Source organism: Macrobrachium nipponense, chromosome 7 (genome assembly GCF_015104395.2).
Source record: "Macrobrachium nipponense isolate FS-2020 chromosome 7, ASM1510439v2, whole genome shotgun sequence".
In the NCBI taxonomy this organism is placed as follows: Eukaryota; Metazoa; Arthropoda; class Malacostraca; order Decapoda; family Palaemonidae; genus Macrobrachium; species Macrobrachium nipponense.
In genome coordinates, this window is record NC_061109.1 from 88087929 (window position 1) to 88106567 (window position 18639).

Sequence of the window (18639 nt, forward strand, 5' to 3'; positions counted from 1 at the left end):
CTTTCATGACAGAGATATGCCTCTGACGTCATAGAGGCTCCAATGCCTGTTTTTCCACCTTTGTACTGACCATAGTGGGCCCCCTTGACTTTCACTTAATGATTTCTACAATATTAATCATATTAATATATATATATATATATATATATATATATATATATATATATATATATATATTATGACTCACATTTGCCATATATTATAGACTGACAGCTCTTACTGACTGGAGCTCCTCTTAGACAAGCGCAGCTGGTATAGATCTCTCGTGACCTTTACTGAAGATAAGTCTTTCTCTCTCTCTCTCTCTCTCTCCTCTCTCTCTCTCTCTCTCTCTTTCTGAGAAGGAAAAAAAGATTTGTGGCTATAAGGAAAGTTTCGTATTTTCATAAAATGAAAGCAAAGAGATATTGAAGAAATAGATATTCACTTGTTTTACTTACTAGAATGGTGTATAGTTATTTATAAGAATTTTGTTAGACATAGAATTTTTTTTTTAGAGAGAGAGAGAGAGTTAGGGAATGACAGAAAGAAACATATACTAGAGAAAGAGAGAGTGTTACGGAAAGACAGACAGAGACATATACTAGAGAGAGAGAGAGTAATGAACTAGTTCATTAAAACACCTGTCCAATAGAAACCATTTACAAATCTCAGAGAGAGAGAGTTAGGGAAAGACAGCCAGTGACATATACTACAGAGAGAGAGAGAGAGAGAGAGAGTAATGAACTAGTTCATTAAAACACCTGTCCAATAGAAACCATTTACAAATCTCTCTCTCTCTACTCTACTGTCCTTAACAGTAATAAAAAAAAAATTAAAAACTCACCCAAAACCTCAGAAAAATGACTAAACAAGAAACCAGAATCCCATCAGAGATGACAGATAGCAAATTGCAACAGAGGACTGACTGTAAATTTCAATTAAGTGGACAGAGTTCATTTGACAGCTCGACGCGGTAATTCTAGATTGTCAATCAATTTATTCCGCAATCAATTCGTCCAACAATCAATTCATTCCTAGCCGTAATTCTGGAATGCGTGATGCTGGTAGTAATAAGTTGTCTTGTTTGAATAGATGTCCCTTTACGGTTTTGTGTATATGTTGTGTATATATGTATTTTAGTATTGTATATGAATGTACATACATTATATGTCTATAGTATATAATTTGATAATAATGGTAATATATTTATTATATATAATTATATATATATGGTGTATATATATATTTATATATATATATATATATTTACAAACAAAGAGAGAGAGAGAGATTTGGAAAAGTATTCAAGAACTTGAAGGCGAATGTTGCATATTTTTTTTAAAGTGTATGTGAAATATTAAAAAAAAAAAATAAAAAAAAAAAAAGATCCAAGTGTGATTTTAAAAATAAACCGGGCAGTGACAAATTCTGTGTACACATTGTACATACATAGTTACCCGTGTGTGTATATATATTATATATATATAGTTTTATTCTTAGGATACGATTAAAAACATCCAAACATTTTTCTTCATCTCTCTTACTCCTTTCGTCCAATTCCTCCGGAACGTATTTCCACCGCCCGCTACCCCCCTTTCCCCCCTTCCCCCCCTTCCCCTTCCACCTCCCAGTCCCATCCACCCCACCCCCAACCCCCATCCCTTCCTCTTGCACATCCTGATAGCGCCCTCACATATCCCAGTGAGCAGGAGGAGCCCAGCCAGCCCAGCAGAGTTCCCAGCCAGTATGTCGTGAACCTTCGTCGGGTTGACACGTCCTAACCTTCCGGAGAGCATCTCTCTCTCTCTCCTCACCACCCGCCGCCCGCCCACCCTCTCTCTCTCTCTCTGTCTCTCCCTGTCGCTCGCGATCTCGACACGACGACGGTGTGTCAGGGGTAAATAAATGAATGTCTTTGAGTGATTGCGAAAACGCGAAGCCTGAATATGCGACGGTCCCGGTGGGCGAATGCACGAAGTAGAAGTAGTAGTAGTAGGAGGTTTAATGAGGTGACGACGGTACCAGTTTAACGACGATATATGTATCTAATACGTACGTGCCCCAGCACGAGACGAGACGAGATGGCACGGCACGTAAGGGTACTACTATTCGTCTGTTCTTTAACGAGGGGGAACTGAATGGCTCGTCTGACGCGGAAGGAATTGTGAATTCTCGAAAGCTGACGCTGAACAGACGGCGGTGTGAAATGAACATGATATAATCCGGCCATATTCACCCTCCACCTGGCGCACTGTGAATAAAACCAGACATGCTTTGAGGTAGCATGAAGTCTCCCTTGAATAAAATATGGGCGAGGGGCCACTCACAATAGAAAATCGGATGTCGTCGGCACCCTGCCCCAAATTGGCGAGACGCCCCCCGACCGGAAGTGGGCCATCAAGATGGAACGTGAAATATCTCTTGATGACTGATCAGCTGAAGTAATTCCGTTTCGGAACCTGGAAGAAGTCTGGAAATGAAGATGTTCTGGGCTGGAAACGAATGTGTATTGAGGTTATGACGAATCCGTATTTTCTGTAATCGAAGGGAGAAAGAAAAGACATTTCCGCGATTCTAGAAGACTTTGCAAAAATAAAAAAATAAATTTTTTAAACAAACAATTTCGTTGGAGAAACGAAAAGCGTACCAGACTTTGCATACAACGAAACGAGAGGTATGCAAATGATCTTGAAGCTTTCGAAGGAAAATGGAGAGCAAAGTGTGTTCAATAAGATGCAACAGATAGGCAAGACTCAACAAGGAAAACTAAGAGAAGAAGAGAGAAATCAACAAAAAACGAAGTTAGAATACCTGGGTTGAAATGGTTTATCCTCAAATTGAAAACTGCGCAAAAGAATAAAAAATAAAGTGCTAGTCAATTGAGGTATGAAAAAATATATATACGATGATGAAAAGCAAAAGAAAGGATTTAGACTTTAAGATTGCAGATTTAAGCTGGGAATACTAATCACTCTCAAGAATTCGATGTGATGAATTAACTATTCTATAAGTATCAGATCTAGCTTCATATCTCTTAGAATATTTCCGTTAGACAGTACTGTAAAATTCTGAGGTAGGAGTTCTGTTAAAACTTTGAAAGTGAAATCAAGTGTCCTTTTTTTACGACTTAACAAACAAACAAACAAAAAAATGATTGGCATCAGTGCAATGAGTTTCATGTGCCTAATGAAACTGTGACGTTGATCGGGTCCAGGTCCGATTCCAGGAATCCAGACCTGTAGATGACCCTCCCCCCTGAAGACTTTCCAAAAATAATCTTGAAATATTTTTGACACTTTTGCTTACATTTTGTATATGTGTGTATGTGTTAAAACTGTCCATGTGTATAAATCTACCCTCAGATAACCATAAAACACGAAGGTGAAAAAACCCAAGATAAATAAATCCATGCCCATCTTTCATCTAAAACCAACATAAAAACAGACCCCTAAATTCACATAAAGCCATAAAAAGAAGCTTAAATAACACAATCTAAAATCATATGAATGTGTTATGTATGTCTTTTTTTAATCCAAATCCGTGTGATGGTGGTATTCATTGGTATCCGCGATTAACGTTTGTGTGGGTAGACGGTCTACCCTGCTACCTGTCGAGTTCCTGTCTCGAATCGTTTGTAAAAAAAAAAAAAATAAATAAATAAAAACGAGGCTGAACGGATAAATTCGTTCCCTGAGAGCGAATAGGAGGAAAGCGAGTCGCAGAACGTTTATCTCGAGTGCCGAAGGGCCCTTTAGAAAACGAACACAAAAGATCCTTTTGTAGGGAGGACCTGCTGGCCGGGAGGAACCCTAAAACCCCAAAAACCAAAACTTGAACCGTTGGGACGTAACTCAACTCCTCCTCTTCCTCCTCCTACAGCGCCTTCTTCTGCTACTTCTGCAGCAGCATCTCTTCCTTTTTCTCCTCCTCTTTCTACTCTCCCTCGCCTTCTGTCCCACCTGCAAGAATAGCCCCTGGGCGTCCCCTCCTACTTCGTCTTCTTCTGCGCCTTATTCTACTACCTCTGCACCAGCAGCAACAACAGAAGATAATTCATCATCTCCTCCTCTCCCCCTCTCCCTCCTACCCCTCGCTGTCTGCCCACCTGCAGCAACAGCCCCTGGGAGTCCCGCCCCCCTCCCTTCCCCTGGCCTTGGCCCTCGAAACATCCAGGAGGAGCGCCGCTGGAAAAGAAGCAGCCTTCAGGAGTGGGGGGAAAAGCCCTATCTGTGGCGATTAGAAACTTCTGGCCCTTAAAACAGGTAACATCGACTAAGCGGCGGAAAAGAAAAACACAAAAATCTTCGAAGGGCGCCTCCTTCAATTCCTTTTTAACTTGTTCGGGTGAGCTTCTCGAAGTACTCCCCCCCCCCCCCCCCCCCCCCCGCCCCCCCCCCCCCCTACCCCCCCCCCCCCCCTCCCCTCTCTCGCTCTCTCTGTCTCTCTCCCTCTCTCTCTCCTCTGGTCTCGGTCTTTTATGATAACCTATAAATTCCCAGGAACAACCTGAAGGAGAAGAGGAGGGTTGAAATCGTCAGAAGGGGCGAATAAATTTTATATTTGGGACTCGTCCGTTCCTCTATCGGAAACTCTAAGCCTCGTTCAGAACTCGCTGCAAATGAGCCCACTTGAAGCGTCTGCTACTTTATAAAGCTCCAAGGAGCTTAGAGCCTAATAACTTTTAGCAGGACCAAAGGAAAAAAAATAAGATAGAAAAAATTTCAAACCTAGCTAACGAGGAAGGAGGGAAATGGTTCTATTGTATCCGTAATAAATTTCTGAAACTTGAATCCTCTCCTGTCAGACAACCGCCGCAAAAGGTTAATTTAATTGCACGAAAAGGCGTCTCGAAAGGACATTACTACAATCGTGTGCCAGGAGAGCGAAACTTTCTTTCGGAGAAATTTGATGCCACTGACCTGTCGAGGGGAAAGTGACCTTTCGAGCCTGTGAAAGGAAGGAAGCCTTGTTAAATTAGGAACACCTTCAAGAATAAAAGTTTCTACTTATTTTTCTTCTTCATTAACATCAGGTGAGTCTGAAGAAGTTCATTAATTCTTTGTCGTTAGACATTTTTCTTTCCTAGTATTATATTCTCAATGACTTAGGCATGAGCCTCTATGCTTTAAATGAAATGCTCTCTCTCTCCTCTCTCTCTCTCTCTCTCTCTCTCCTCTCTCTCTCTCTCTCTCTCTCTATATATATATATATATATATATATATATATATATATATATATAAAGTCATAGCATATTTTCCATTATGATTCTTGATGTAAGTTTCGAGTTTCTTCTCTCTCTCTCTCTCTCTCTCTCTCTCTCTCTCTCTCTCTCATTCATATATATATATATATATATATATATATATATATATATATCTATATATATATATATATAGATAGATATATATATATTATATACACACACATATATATATATATATCTATATATATATATATATATATATATATATATATATATATATATATATATATACATACATATATATATATACTCAGATGTTTTATTGATAATTCATGATATAAGCTTGGTCATAACAGTTAAATATACAATATATATAAATATACATTACATATAATACATATATATATATAAATGTATATGAATATTCACGTTCCTCAGTGGGGAAATCATGTATTCAACATTTATCCCTTTTTCAGACGTTTTCTTTCATGCCAATGTTTTTTTGTTTTTTTTTTCACCTTTTGCACTGAAGTCTGCAATTGCATTCGAGGGGTTTAATTGCAAATGAGCGTTTTGCTCCATTCAGCGGAAAGAAGAAGAAGAGGAAAAACATAGCTTGAAAAATGACATATAACATCAATGACCAACCTTGAATGTATAAGCCACCCTTTCTCATTATTATTTTAGCGATGAATTTGATGTGAAATATATAATTTCTTTAACATGCTTTCATGGAAATCTTTTCTCATTATTATTTTAGAGAGGAATTTGATATAAAATATATAATTTCTTTAACATGCTTTCATGGGAATCTTTTCTCATTATTATTTTAGCGATGAATTTGATATGAAATATATAATTTCTTTAACATGCTTTCATGGGAATCTCTTCTCATTATTGTTTTAGAGAGGAATTTGATATAACATATATAATTTCTTTACGATGTTGATAATATAAATTTGTGGGAACCTTTTTTTTATTATTATTTTTTTATTATTATTTTAGAGATGAAGTTGATATTAAAACAAATAATTTCTTTACCATGCTGATAATATAAATTCGCGGGAAGCTTTTTTATTATTATTATTTTAGAGATGGAGTTGATATAAAATAATTTCTTTACCATGCTGATCATATAAAATCATAGGGAGCTTTTCAGGCATTATTTTGTTTTTTTTTTGTTCCTTTATATGAAGCAAATATAAAATAAGATATACCATTTCATGGACATTCGTTTGTTGTTTGTTGACTGAAAGCATTCCTGTAAAAAAAAAAAGAGGTGAAGCAAATATAAAAAATATAAGATATAAAATTTCTTTTACCTTGCTGACAATATAAAATCGTGTGAACCTTGTGGGATATTATTTTGTTTCTTGTTACTGCAGAGCATTCCTGTTAAAAGAATGAAGCAAATGTAATATATATATATATATATAGTATATATATATATATATATATCTTATATATATATATTATATATACTATAATTAATAATTATCACTTCTGAAAATATAAAATCACAGGAACAATGTCAAACATCCTTTTGCTTGTTGTTACTTATAAAAAATCATGTATAAAAAATATAAAGCTTCTTTACCCTGATGACAATATGAAATCATAGGAACATCGTCAAACATTATTTTGTTTATTTGGTACTTAAATAAGTTAAAATCTCGACCTATTCCATAAAAATTTCGAATGAAAGCAGTCATGAGCATTATGTCTAATTGATTTATTTCAGCGAACTTTCGTAGCAGTCATGAGCATTATGTCTAATTGATTTATTTCAGCGAACTTTCGTAGCAGTTCAAATGACAACCAAATACTTTACTTACCCCGGATTTTGTCATTGTTCTTCGTCACAATAGGCAGGGTGCTGCTGTTGCGAACAGTGTGCCTTTTCTAGCATCAGGTATAATACTCCTCAATTTCCTATGAGTTTTATCTTATGGACGAATAAAATGTGGAACAATTTTTTCTGACTCCCAAATATTTCAGCCAGGAGCAAATTCTTTCCTGCTCAATGCTGACGTCTCCTGAATTTCAGGTGTGTCGGTTTTATTTTCTATTTCCTCATATTTATTAATTCATCGTCATCATCATCATCATCATCTCTCTCTCTCTCTCTCTCTCTCTCTCTCTCTCTCTCTCTCTCTCTCTCTCTCTCTCTACAGACTGGCTTCCCTTTGGAACCCTCTGGTTTTTCATAGCTGAATGTTTAGAGAGAGAGAGAGAGATTTTTGTTTTAAATGAACAGCAACTGCCGATTTACACATATGAACAAACACACTGTACATTTCGGTGACCGTGGTTGGTTTTATAGCCTTAAAAGTATAACCTCACCCAAGACGAGCATTAGATGCATCAGATCTGAGCGGACTTTTTCGGGAAATAAAGACTGGCATTCTCCCGTAAGTGTTACGAGCGTCATAATGGTCAGAAATTACTTGACGAACACTTTATTGTCTCTCATGTAGTACTTTTATTGTTTTCTTACGTTGTCAAGTTGTATTCCAAGAAGCGGTTAAAGTTGTCTTAGAATGGTTGTGGGACCTGATATGGGCAATTCGGATAGCCCTCGATGTTTGTATACTCTCATAATATAGAAAAGTTTGAAAAAAAAAAAAAAAAAAAAACAAAAAAAAAAAAAAAACTTTTTTCGTGTTTTTTTTTTTTTTTTTTTTTTTGGAAAAGTGTCCAATATACATTTGGAAAGATTGCAAAATAAAATCAATATAATTTGGCAAAGTGTCGAATATACATTTGGAAAATTTTCAAAATCAAATCAATATAATTTGGCAGTGTCAAATATACACTTGGAAAGTTTACAAAATCAAATCAATAATTTGGCAAAGTGTCAAATATACGTTTGGAAAGTTTACAAAATCAAATCAATATAATTTGGCAAAGTGTCTAATATACATTTGAAAAGACTGCAAAATCAAATCAATATAATTTGGCAAACTGTCGAATATACATTTGGAAAGGCTACAGAAGGAAGTTTAGGGGCACAAAAGACCACCTCCTGATAGACAAAATAGTAATGAAGAACAGTAGGAGAAGGAAAACCAAACTAAGCATGGCATGGATAGACTATAAGAAACCATTCGACATGATACACACACATGGCTAATAGAATGCCTGAAATTATATGGGGCAGAGGAAAACACCATCAGCTTCCTCAAAAATACAATGTGCAACTGGAATACAATACTTACAAGCTCTGGAATAAGACTAGAAGAGGTTAATATCAGAAGAGGGATCTTCCAGGGCGATTCACTATCCCCACTACTCTTCATAGTAGCCATGATTCCCATGACAAAAGTACTGCAGAAGATGGATGTTGGGTACCAACTCAAGAAAAGAGGCAACAGAATTAACCATCTGATGTTCATGGACGACATCAAGCTGTATGGTAAGAGCATCAAGGAAATAGATACCCTAATCCAGACTGTAAGGATCGTATCTGGGGATATCAGGATGGAGTATGGAATAGAAAAATATGCCTTAGTCAACATACAAAAGGGCAAAGTAACAAGGACTGAAGGGATAAAGCTACCAGATGGAAGCAACATTAGACACATAGATGAGACGGGATACATATACATGCGAATAATGGAAGGAGGGGATATAAAACCCCAAGAGATGAAGGACATGATCAGGAAAGAATATATGCAGAGACTCAAGGCAATACTCAAGTCAAAACTCTACGTCGGAAATATGATAAAAGCCATAAACACATGGGTAGAGCCAGTAATCAGATACAGCTCAGGAATAGTGGAATGGACGAAGGCAGACCTTCGCCGCATAGACCAGAAAGCAAGGAAACATATGACAATGCACAAAGCACTACACCCAAGAGCAAATACGGACAGACTATACATAACATGAAAGGAAGGAGGGAGAGGACTACTAAGCATAGAGGACTGCGTCAACATCGAGAACAGAGCACTGGGGCAATATCTGAAAGCCAGTGAAGACAAGTGGCTCAAGAGTGCATAAGAAAAAGGACTGATAAAAGTAGACGAGGACCCACAAATATACAGAGACAGGAGAATGACAAACCGAACAGAGGAATGGCACAACAAACCAATGCACGGACAATACATGAGACAGAATAAGAACTAGCCAGGGATCGCTCGTGGCAATGGTTACAGAGGGGAGAGCTCAAGAAGGAAACTGAAGGAATGATAATAGCGGCACAAGATCAGGCCCTAGTACCAGATATGTTCAAAGAACGATAGATGGAAATAACATCTCTCCCATATGTAGGAAGTGCAATACGAAAAATGAGACCATAAACCACAGCAAGCGAATGCCCGGCACTTGCACAGAACCAGTACAAAAAGAGGCATGATTTAGTAGCAAAAGTCCTCCATTGGAGCCTGTGTAAGAAACACCAGCTACCTTGCAGTAATAAGTGATACGAGCACCATCCTGAAGGAGTGATAGAAAACGATCAGGCAAAGATCCTCTGGGACTATGGTATCAGAACAGATAGGGTGACACGTGCAAATAGACCAGACGTGACGTTGATTGACAAAATCAAGAAGAAAGTGTCACTCATTGATGTCGCAATACCATGGGACACCAGAGTTGAAGAGAAAGAGAGGGAAAAAATGGATAAGTATCAAGACCTGAAAATAGAAAAAAGAAGGATATGGGACATGCCAGTGGAAATTGTACCTTTAATCATAGGAGCACTAGGCACGATTCCAAGATCCCTGAAAAGGAATCTGGAAAAACTAGAGGCTGAAGTAGCTCCAGGACTCATGCAGAAGAGTGGGATCCTAGAAACGGCGCACATAGTAAGAAGACTGATGGACTCCTAAGAAGGCCGGATGCAACCCGGAACCCCACACTATAAATACCACCCAGTCGAATAGGAGGACTATGATAGAAATAAAAAAAATAATATGACAGTAGGGAAATGACATGTAATCAGTCAATACCCACTATTGCTTTGACAGTCGCCACTCGTAGTAATAGCAGCAATAACCACTCCACAAAAAAATTCCACTTCGTAAAATATCGGAGCAAAAAGAAGAAGAAAAAAAATGTCTCCATATTAAGCCGCTTGTTTTTCGGACCGTATCTATAACACGGCGGGTTTCCCCGCACCCCTTTCCCCTTCCTTCCCCCCCCCCCCCCCCCCCCAAAAAAAAAAAAAAAAAACACACACAAAAAGGACTGTTAACGATGTTTTTATTCAATTTTGTACTCGCTCGAGCGATAACACTCCAGCGAGAGCTTCTTTGAAAGCTGTTTTCAAAGGTCGGTTGTTGAGGGGGAAAAATAAAATAAATAAATAAATAAATAGAATAAAATAAAAAAATGAAAAATAAAATACTTAATTTTTTTAAGGAAACGCTAAAAATAAAAAAAATAATAAATGAAATAAATAATAATAATAATAAAAAACTTAATCTTTTATGGAAACCCTAAGAAAAGGACTACCCTCTCACAAGGACTACCCTCTCACTCATAGACGATATGGATCTTCGAACACGGAGGAACGTGGAAAATTCTGGAGTTTGAGAGACAAAAATATAAGATATTGTTTAAAAAAATATATGTTTTTTTCATGGAAACCCTGTGAACAGTACTAGTCTCTCGGAGAGAGATACGATAAGAATCTTTGAACACAGAGGAACATGGGAGGTTCTGGAGCTACAGAAAAGAATTTGGAAGTTTTTTTTATTCTTTTTTTTCTTTTTAAAAATAAAAGAATATGGGAGTTTTTTTTTTTTTTAAAGATTTATATATATATAATTTTGGCTGAAGCTGTGTAAAGAGAACCAGCCTCTCTAACGCATAGTCTACAGGAATCCTCGAACACGGAGGAACGTGGTAGGTTCTGGAGTTTAAGAGACAAAAAATATATTCGTTTTTATGAAATATAAATTTTGTGGTACAGATATCTTATATTATTTTATGAAAGGCCTGAGAAGAGAAGTAGCCTCTCATGCAGAAACGATAATGATCTTCGAACACGGAGGAAGGTGGCAGGTTCTGGAGTTTCAGAAAGAAGAATTATGGGATATTTGTTCGCAATAAATTTTATTCGTACAGAAGTACAAAAGTTAACGATTAAAGCAAGCTTGCTCATAACAGAATAAAATTAGAAATAAAGAAAGATGAAAAACAAGTAGATATTTACAAAGAGAATAGAAAATTCAGATTAATAAACAATTGAGCCTCTCTTAAGCGTAGGGCGTTGTTATTGACGTCAGTGCACCTCACGCGGTTCGCTGAAGGCGTTACTCGAGGCACTTTGCAGCGTCCCTAAGGCCCCTAGCTGCAGCCCCTTTCATTCTCTTTAATGTACCTCCGTTTATATTCTCTTAATATCATCTTATTTTCCACCATCTCCTTTATTGTTTTATTATACAATTGCGAGCTGTTACAGGTTTAAAACTTTTGCTCTCCATTTCTCTTTCAGCGCTGAATGACCTTGTAGGTCCCAGCACTTGGACTAAATTTCTAAATTTTAGATTCAATTGTTAAACACATGGGCATCAGATGGAAAAAAAAATGGCCAAAAGGATGATTCTACATATATTCAGACCTCGTAGGCCTCAGCACTTTGTCCAAAATTTCTAAATTTTATATTTCATTGTTAAACATATGGACATCGGACAGAAAAAAAATGACCAAAAGGACCATTCTACGTATATTCAGTCACTGAAGAAATTCCTTAATTACTTAACAAAGCGACAAGTTGGCACTTCGAAAGTGAGTAGCGAGTAATTGCGCCTTTAACTGCTAGAAATGGAACCTATAGAAAAGTGCTGAAAAATGTCTCAAGTTTTTTATTTCTATTTATTTTTTAAATCTGAAATGAAATGATCCACTTCGAGTCAACTTGTCCAGAAGATGGCCATCCCTAGATGACGTCGAGGGAGCGAAGTTATTATTCCAATGAATGAAAAATAGAGATCGGACGTATGGTGGTATTTACAAAGTCAAAGTTCATCTCTGAATATCCAGCACTCTAGTAAAATTCAATGATATCACAGTTGTTGAGTGAAGTGGAAGACAGAGTTCGACGAAGGCAAAATTCAGCAACAGATGAACCCCCCAAAGCCCCTAACAACCTAGGCGCCACAACCTCCGCTCCTCACCCTAACCACCCGAATATCATTTTTAATAACTTAGTTTCTTTTTATTTTAAATGAAACTGTTCAGCGACACTGTGCAGAAATGATCTAGGGCATCAGAGAACACAGAAGCAATACGTCTGGCCCAGTGAGAAATAGGGCATTCGCTCAGGGGCAAGAGAACGAAAGAACAGAATAAAATAAACAAACGAATAAATATTAGAAAAAGAAAGGGATAAGCGCTCTCACTATTTCCTTGAGGAAGGGGTAGGTCATAAGATTTCACGGTAGATAAACCTCCTCCTTGGAGGAGAATAACTAAAAGGCTGCCCCCGTTGTTTTTCTGTTAAAATGTGGGTAGTGCTACAAATGGAGAGAAAACAGTTTCCAGGACGGTCAGAGAAAAGGCACGATTCTCTCTCTCTCTCTCTCTCTCTCTCTCTCTCTTTCTCTCTCTCTCTCAGGAGTTTGAGCTTCCAGTGCATGGCCTGACTACTAGAGAGTAACTCTCTCGCTCTCTCTGTTTCCCTCTCTCTTTCTTTCTCTCTCAAGATTTTGGCCCTTCAATGCATGTCCTGACTACAAAAGATAAAATAATCCTCTCTCTCTCTCTCTCTCTCTCTCTCTCTCTCTCTCTCTCTCTCTCTCTCTCAATATTTTGACTCTTCAATGCATGTCCTGACTACCAAAGACAAAATAACCCTCTTTCTCTCTTTCTCAAGATTTTGAAACCTTCAATGCATGTCCTGACTAAAAAATATAAAATAGAATAATTCTCTCTCTCTCTCTCTCTCTCTCTCTCTCTCTCTCTCTCTCTCTCTCTCTCTCAAGAGTTTGACCCTTCGGTTCATTGCCTGTTGTCGCAAACATCAAACTGCAGGGAAGTCTAATATATACATTTCCCATTTTTCCAACCACGTAAACTAGTTAAGGAAACCGTAAAGGACTTTTCCCCGAATAGTATCGACTATTTGAGGTGAGAGATTGAAGTCCAGAAAAAAAAAGAAGAATTCGGTTGGGTAGTTGATCAGAGAAATTATATCATGTCGATGAAGGTAGATGCCAGAGAGAGAGAGAGAGTGTTACAATGATTAGGATGTCTCAAAAAGAATTTTTAGACATCGAGAGAGATGCAAGGAAGCCGATGGGAGGGAGAAAGAAAGAGGCAAAGAGGATAGTGAACCTTAGAGAGAGAGAGAGAGAGAGAGAGAGAGAGAGAGAGAGAGAGAGAGAGAGAGTTATAATGATTAGGATGTCTGAAAAAGACTTTTTAGACATCGAGAGAGAAGCAAGGAACTCGATGGGGGAGAGAAAGAATGAGGCAAATAGGACAGTGAACCTTTGAGAGAGAGAGAGAGAGAGAGAGAGAGAGAGAGAGAGAGAGAGAGAGAGAGAACTCGATGGGAGAATGAAGTAAAAGCAAATAGGATGGTGCCATTGGTAATGATTCAGTATTCAACAGACATTTTCAGTGACAACTTATTTCTTTTTATCTAATAATGCAATGCATTACTTCTCATAGCAATCCTCCTTGCATTCTAATAAAAATTTACTTACTTTATTTATCTATTTATATTTTTCTAATAACGGATATCTTGTTTTTTTTACTTCCCTGTTATCACCTGCACTTCTTTCAAATGAATAACAAAATCTCTGGAAGCTTGTTTTTCATGTCCTTGTTGTGGGCTTGTTTCACATGAATAGTGTCCATGTTCTGAATAATAATAATAATAATAATAATAATAATAATAATAATCAATAATAATAAAATAATAATAATAATAATAATAATGAACCAAACAAAAACTTCTATCAGTTTTCTTCTGAAGATTGAAAAAGAAACCCACAAAATTACTGTGTATAACGTGTTTACTTATAAGTATTTACATTTTGTTTAAAATGAAATGCAATACTTATAAGTAAACACATTATATATAGTAATTTTGTGGGTTTCTTTTTCAATAAAAATAAAATTTCTCTTTACGAGTCAAAGCGTTTTACAAAGCTCTCTGACACTTCTATTTACAACGAGTATTGTAGCATTTGATTGACTTTAGAGCATCGTAGGATGGGCAACTGGTCACACTAAAGCCTAAAAACAACCGGAGCGAAGGAACAGACGACAATCGAAAATTTGATTCTCGAAGAACCAATCGAACGCGCCCTGTTTGCTCAACAAGTCCAGCCAATTAAACGCGTGCCCGTCCGCCCAACATACCTCCATTAGTAGCATTCGGGATATCTCATCTTTCATAAATATGATTTAGCCCGAAAACACCGATGGCACTGGATTTGGCTTCATTAATTATGTATTCATGTTTGAGGAGGAAATAAAATAAATAGTCTGAACTCGTGCCAATCACCGATTCGTTTTGGGAAGTATGCAAATTGCAATGCGATATTTTATATGAGCAATTTAGCTTGTAATGTGGTCATACAGCGCGTGTGTACTTGGCATGAATATGAATTTTGAGGAACCTCACGCTCATGCAGGGATGCATACAAATACATAAGTACACAAACACTATATATACATGTATATATATACATATTATATATAAGTAAAGGCATATGCCGCGAGGGAAAATAAGCAACGGAGTATCCACGAGATCTTTCGACGTTCAAACGTCGTTTACTTAATCTGCTAAGTAAAGGACGTTTGAGCGTCGAAAGATCTCGTGGATACTCCGTTGTTTATTTTCCCTCTTGGCATATACCTTTATTTATGGATTTATCACGTTCCTAACTTTCGTGATTCAGTTACAGAAATTATACATACATATTATATCTATATATATATATATATATATATATATGTGTGTGTGTGTGTGTGTGTGCGTGCGCGCGAGTGTGTGTGTATTAATTTAGACAGTTTATCGATGAGCTTGGACAAGAATTTATCAATAAATGTAGACAATTAACAATGAATGTAGACAATTTATCAGTCAGTTTAATCTGCAATTTATCAACAAATTTAGACTGCAATTTATCAACAAATTTAGACTGCAATTTATCAATAAATTTAGCACGGCAATTTATCAATAAATTTAGACAGCAATTTATCAATAAATTTATACAGGAATTTATCAACAAATGTAGACGGCAATTATATCAATAAATTTAGAATGCAGTTTATCAATAAATTTAGGGAACAATTTATCAATAAATTCCCGCAATTATCAATACATTCTGACAATTTATAAATAAATTCTGACAATTTATCAGTAAATTCTGACAATTCATCAATAAATTCTGAATTTTTTTTCAATAAATTCTGAGAAATTGCCAATAAATTCTGACAAATTATCAATTAATTCTGAGAATTTATCAATTAATTCTGAAAATTTATCAATAAATTCTAACAATTTATCAATACATTTAGACTGCAATTTATCAATAAATTCTGATAATTTATCAATAAATTATACAACAATCTATTAATTTAGAAAATTATCATTAAATTCAAACAGCAACTTATTATTAAATGTACACATCATTACGTCTCTCTCTCTCTCGCTCGCTCTAAACTCGACAACTAATTTACCACGCCACTTTTGGCTGTGTCAATAATCCCCAAACCTCTTTTAATTATACGATTTTAGGGGGGTGGGGGTGCCAGGGAGGAGGGGAAAGATGGTAAGTTTGCTCGCCTTGAGGCGCCCAGATGTAATGCTGGTTTATTTTTTTATTTAATGTTGGCTAAGTAACTCGGTTTTTGTAAACGATTTCGTATCGACAAATATTTACTAAGGCTTCGGGCTGTTCGTGTTTACATAATTACATCCTCTTATTTCTTCTTACTCCCCCCCCTCCTATTCCCCCCCCTCCTCCTCCTCCTCCTCCTCCTCGTCCTCCTCCTCCAAGGGGGAACCGAGTATGGCCAATGAAGGAGAGAGGAATGAAGTTATTTTTATTAATTTTTCCCCATATCTGAAGTATAATTTTCGAATTCGATAAAATTATGGAAGTTTATAAAGATGACTTCTGATATCGTTTTTATAGATTTATCTCTACAGATTCGTTTTTGTAGACTTGCTTCAATATATTTGCTTATTTACTCCTAAAAGTTGCGTGAAATAAGTAAAATAATGTTTCTGAATTAATTTCATACTTCTGTACTTCAGTTAGAATTGAAACAACCGCTATGCAAAATTCACAGTGTCAGTCAAGTTTGCTATCTGTATAGATTCATTTTTGTAGATATTGTTTCTGTAGATTTGCCTGTTTACTTAGAAAATCTGTTTAAAATGTAAGTAAAATAATGTTAATGAAATCACTCTACACACCAGCCACAAAATTCACAGTTTCAGCAAACCTTTCTGCAAAATACACGAAATATATACATGAGCAATATCAGTTGAACTCAGCCACAGAAACAAATGCAACATTGCCGAAAGGCTAAAAAAAAATATGAATGTAATATAAATAAAGCAACAAACAACGGGAGAATATAAATAGTCACTGTGAAACTTTACTTAATCCCTAGGGTACATAATATGTTAGAGATGGTAAATGATATTTCTCTTTCCTTGAGTCTTTATTATTTTTTTCTTGGTGTGTCTTATCCCATCTGGCGCCTTGATTTATTACGCTGAAGTTAATATTTCTCTTTTTCTTCTCTTCTCTCTCTCGCCTTATTTCCTCGAGATTTACGACTCTGAGATGTAAGTAGCATTTTGCATTGCTTTTACGCTGAGACCACCTACCGCCACCAACCCCTCTCCCCCATCTCCACTACCCCTCCCTAACCCACTTCCCCCACCCCTCTATCTGTGTCTCTCTCTCTTCATCCGTCCTCTTGGGGAAGTCTGTGTATCTTTGCTCTCATTTTATTCTTTTCTTTGGCAATTTATGCTTTCAACTTATTTCTCATTTTTCCATTGTAAATGTTGTCCTGCTTTTTCAATTCTGAAGTACTGTTGTTTCTTGAAATCTCTCGTTTCTCGGATCGCAAAAAAAGTGTTGTTTCTTGAAATCTCTTGTTTCTCGGATCGCAAAAAAAAGTGTTGTTTCTTGAAATCCCTTGTTTCTCGGATCGCAAAAACAGTGTTGTTTCTTGAAATCTTCTTGTACTCACTTTTATGAAATATAAAACGGTCCTATTTGTGTATGTATGTGTGTGTGTGTGTGCATAAGCTCATTATTTGTTGATTTTACACTGTCAGAATTGGGTAGTGTTCTCATCTACTTTGAGTTATTTCGTTGTCTAATTTTCCCTTCTTGTTTCATTCACCAAGGGAATCAGTTTCGTAGACCACGTAATTCAGTCAGTACTTTCCATGCAACATGCACCCGATGCCCTGGATATGTGAAGACCGCTTTTAAAGTAAAATGCAATAGATCTCATTGCATTCTAAGCTAAGTGTCACAATTATCTACCCTGGATTTTACTTTTCTGGAATTCCTTTTCGCTGAGGACTACCTTTTCAACAATTTCTGAGCTGGAAAATACATTTTCAGCAATTCCTATCAGCTGGAATTTACCTATTCAACAATAGCTCCAAGTTGAAAATAGTTTTCATCAATTCCTGTCAGCCAGAAATTTTTTTTCACAAATTCCTATAAGCCAGAAATTTTTTTCAGCAATTCCTGTCAGCCAGAAAAAAAATACTTTTTATCAATTCCTATCAGCCAGAAAAAACTTTTCATCAAATCCTATTAGCAGAAAAAAAAAACCTTTTCATAAACTCCTTTCAGCCAGAAAAAAACTTTTCAGCAATTCCTATCAGTCAGAAAAAAAACTTTTCATCAATTTCTATCAGGCAGAAAATTTATATGACAATTACTATCAGCTAAAAAAAAATCAACAATTCCTATCAGCCAGAAAAAAAAAATTCAGGATCTTATCTGTCAGAATAAACTTTTTATCAAAGCCTACCAGCCAGAAAAAAACTTTTCATCAATTCCGGTCAGCTTTTCATCAATTCCTCTCAGCCAGAAAAAACCTTTTCATTAATTCCTATCAGCAAGAAAAAAACTTTTCATCAATTCCTATCAGCCTGAAAAATACTTTTCACCAATTCCTATCAGCCATAAAAAACTTTATCAGCTAGGAAAAAATATTTAAGCAATTCCTATCAGTCAGAAAAAAATTTCATAAATTCCTATCAGGTTTTCAGCAATTCCCATCAGTTAGAAAAAACAACGTTTCATCAATTCCCATTAGCCAGAAAAAACTTTTCAGGAATAAACCTTGTCTACAATTCCTCTTCAATTGGAGATGACATTGCCAGGCAGTTCCCTTATGGGGGCGGGGTGGGGGGGGTGCCTTTTGGGGGGGCGATAATACCCTTTTCTAAAGACGCGAATTAAAGCCGTCAGCTCAACGGAGACTAACCTCTCCCCTCCCCCAC

General features: G+C 36.6%; 1 protein-coding gene across 11 annotated transcripts in view; it reads left to right on the plus strand.

Annotated features, from left to right (window-relative positions):
* The first annotated feature begins 1713 nt into the window (after positions 1-1713).
* Positions 1714-18639, plus strand: part of LOC135217458 (uncharacterized) — a 334879-nt gene continuing 317953 nt past the window's right edge. For 9 of the 11 annotated variants that reach the window (XM_064253348.1, XM_064253349.1, XM_064253350.1 and 6 more), the window contains exon 1: positions 1714-5014. The gene's annotated coding sequence lies outside the window, so the exon portion shown is untranslated. The remainder of the gene's footprint in view (positions 5015-18639) is intronic. The other 2 variants (XM_064253346.1, XM_064253353.1) reach the window with 2 other exon arrangements.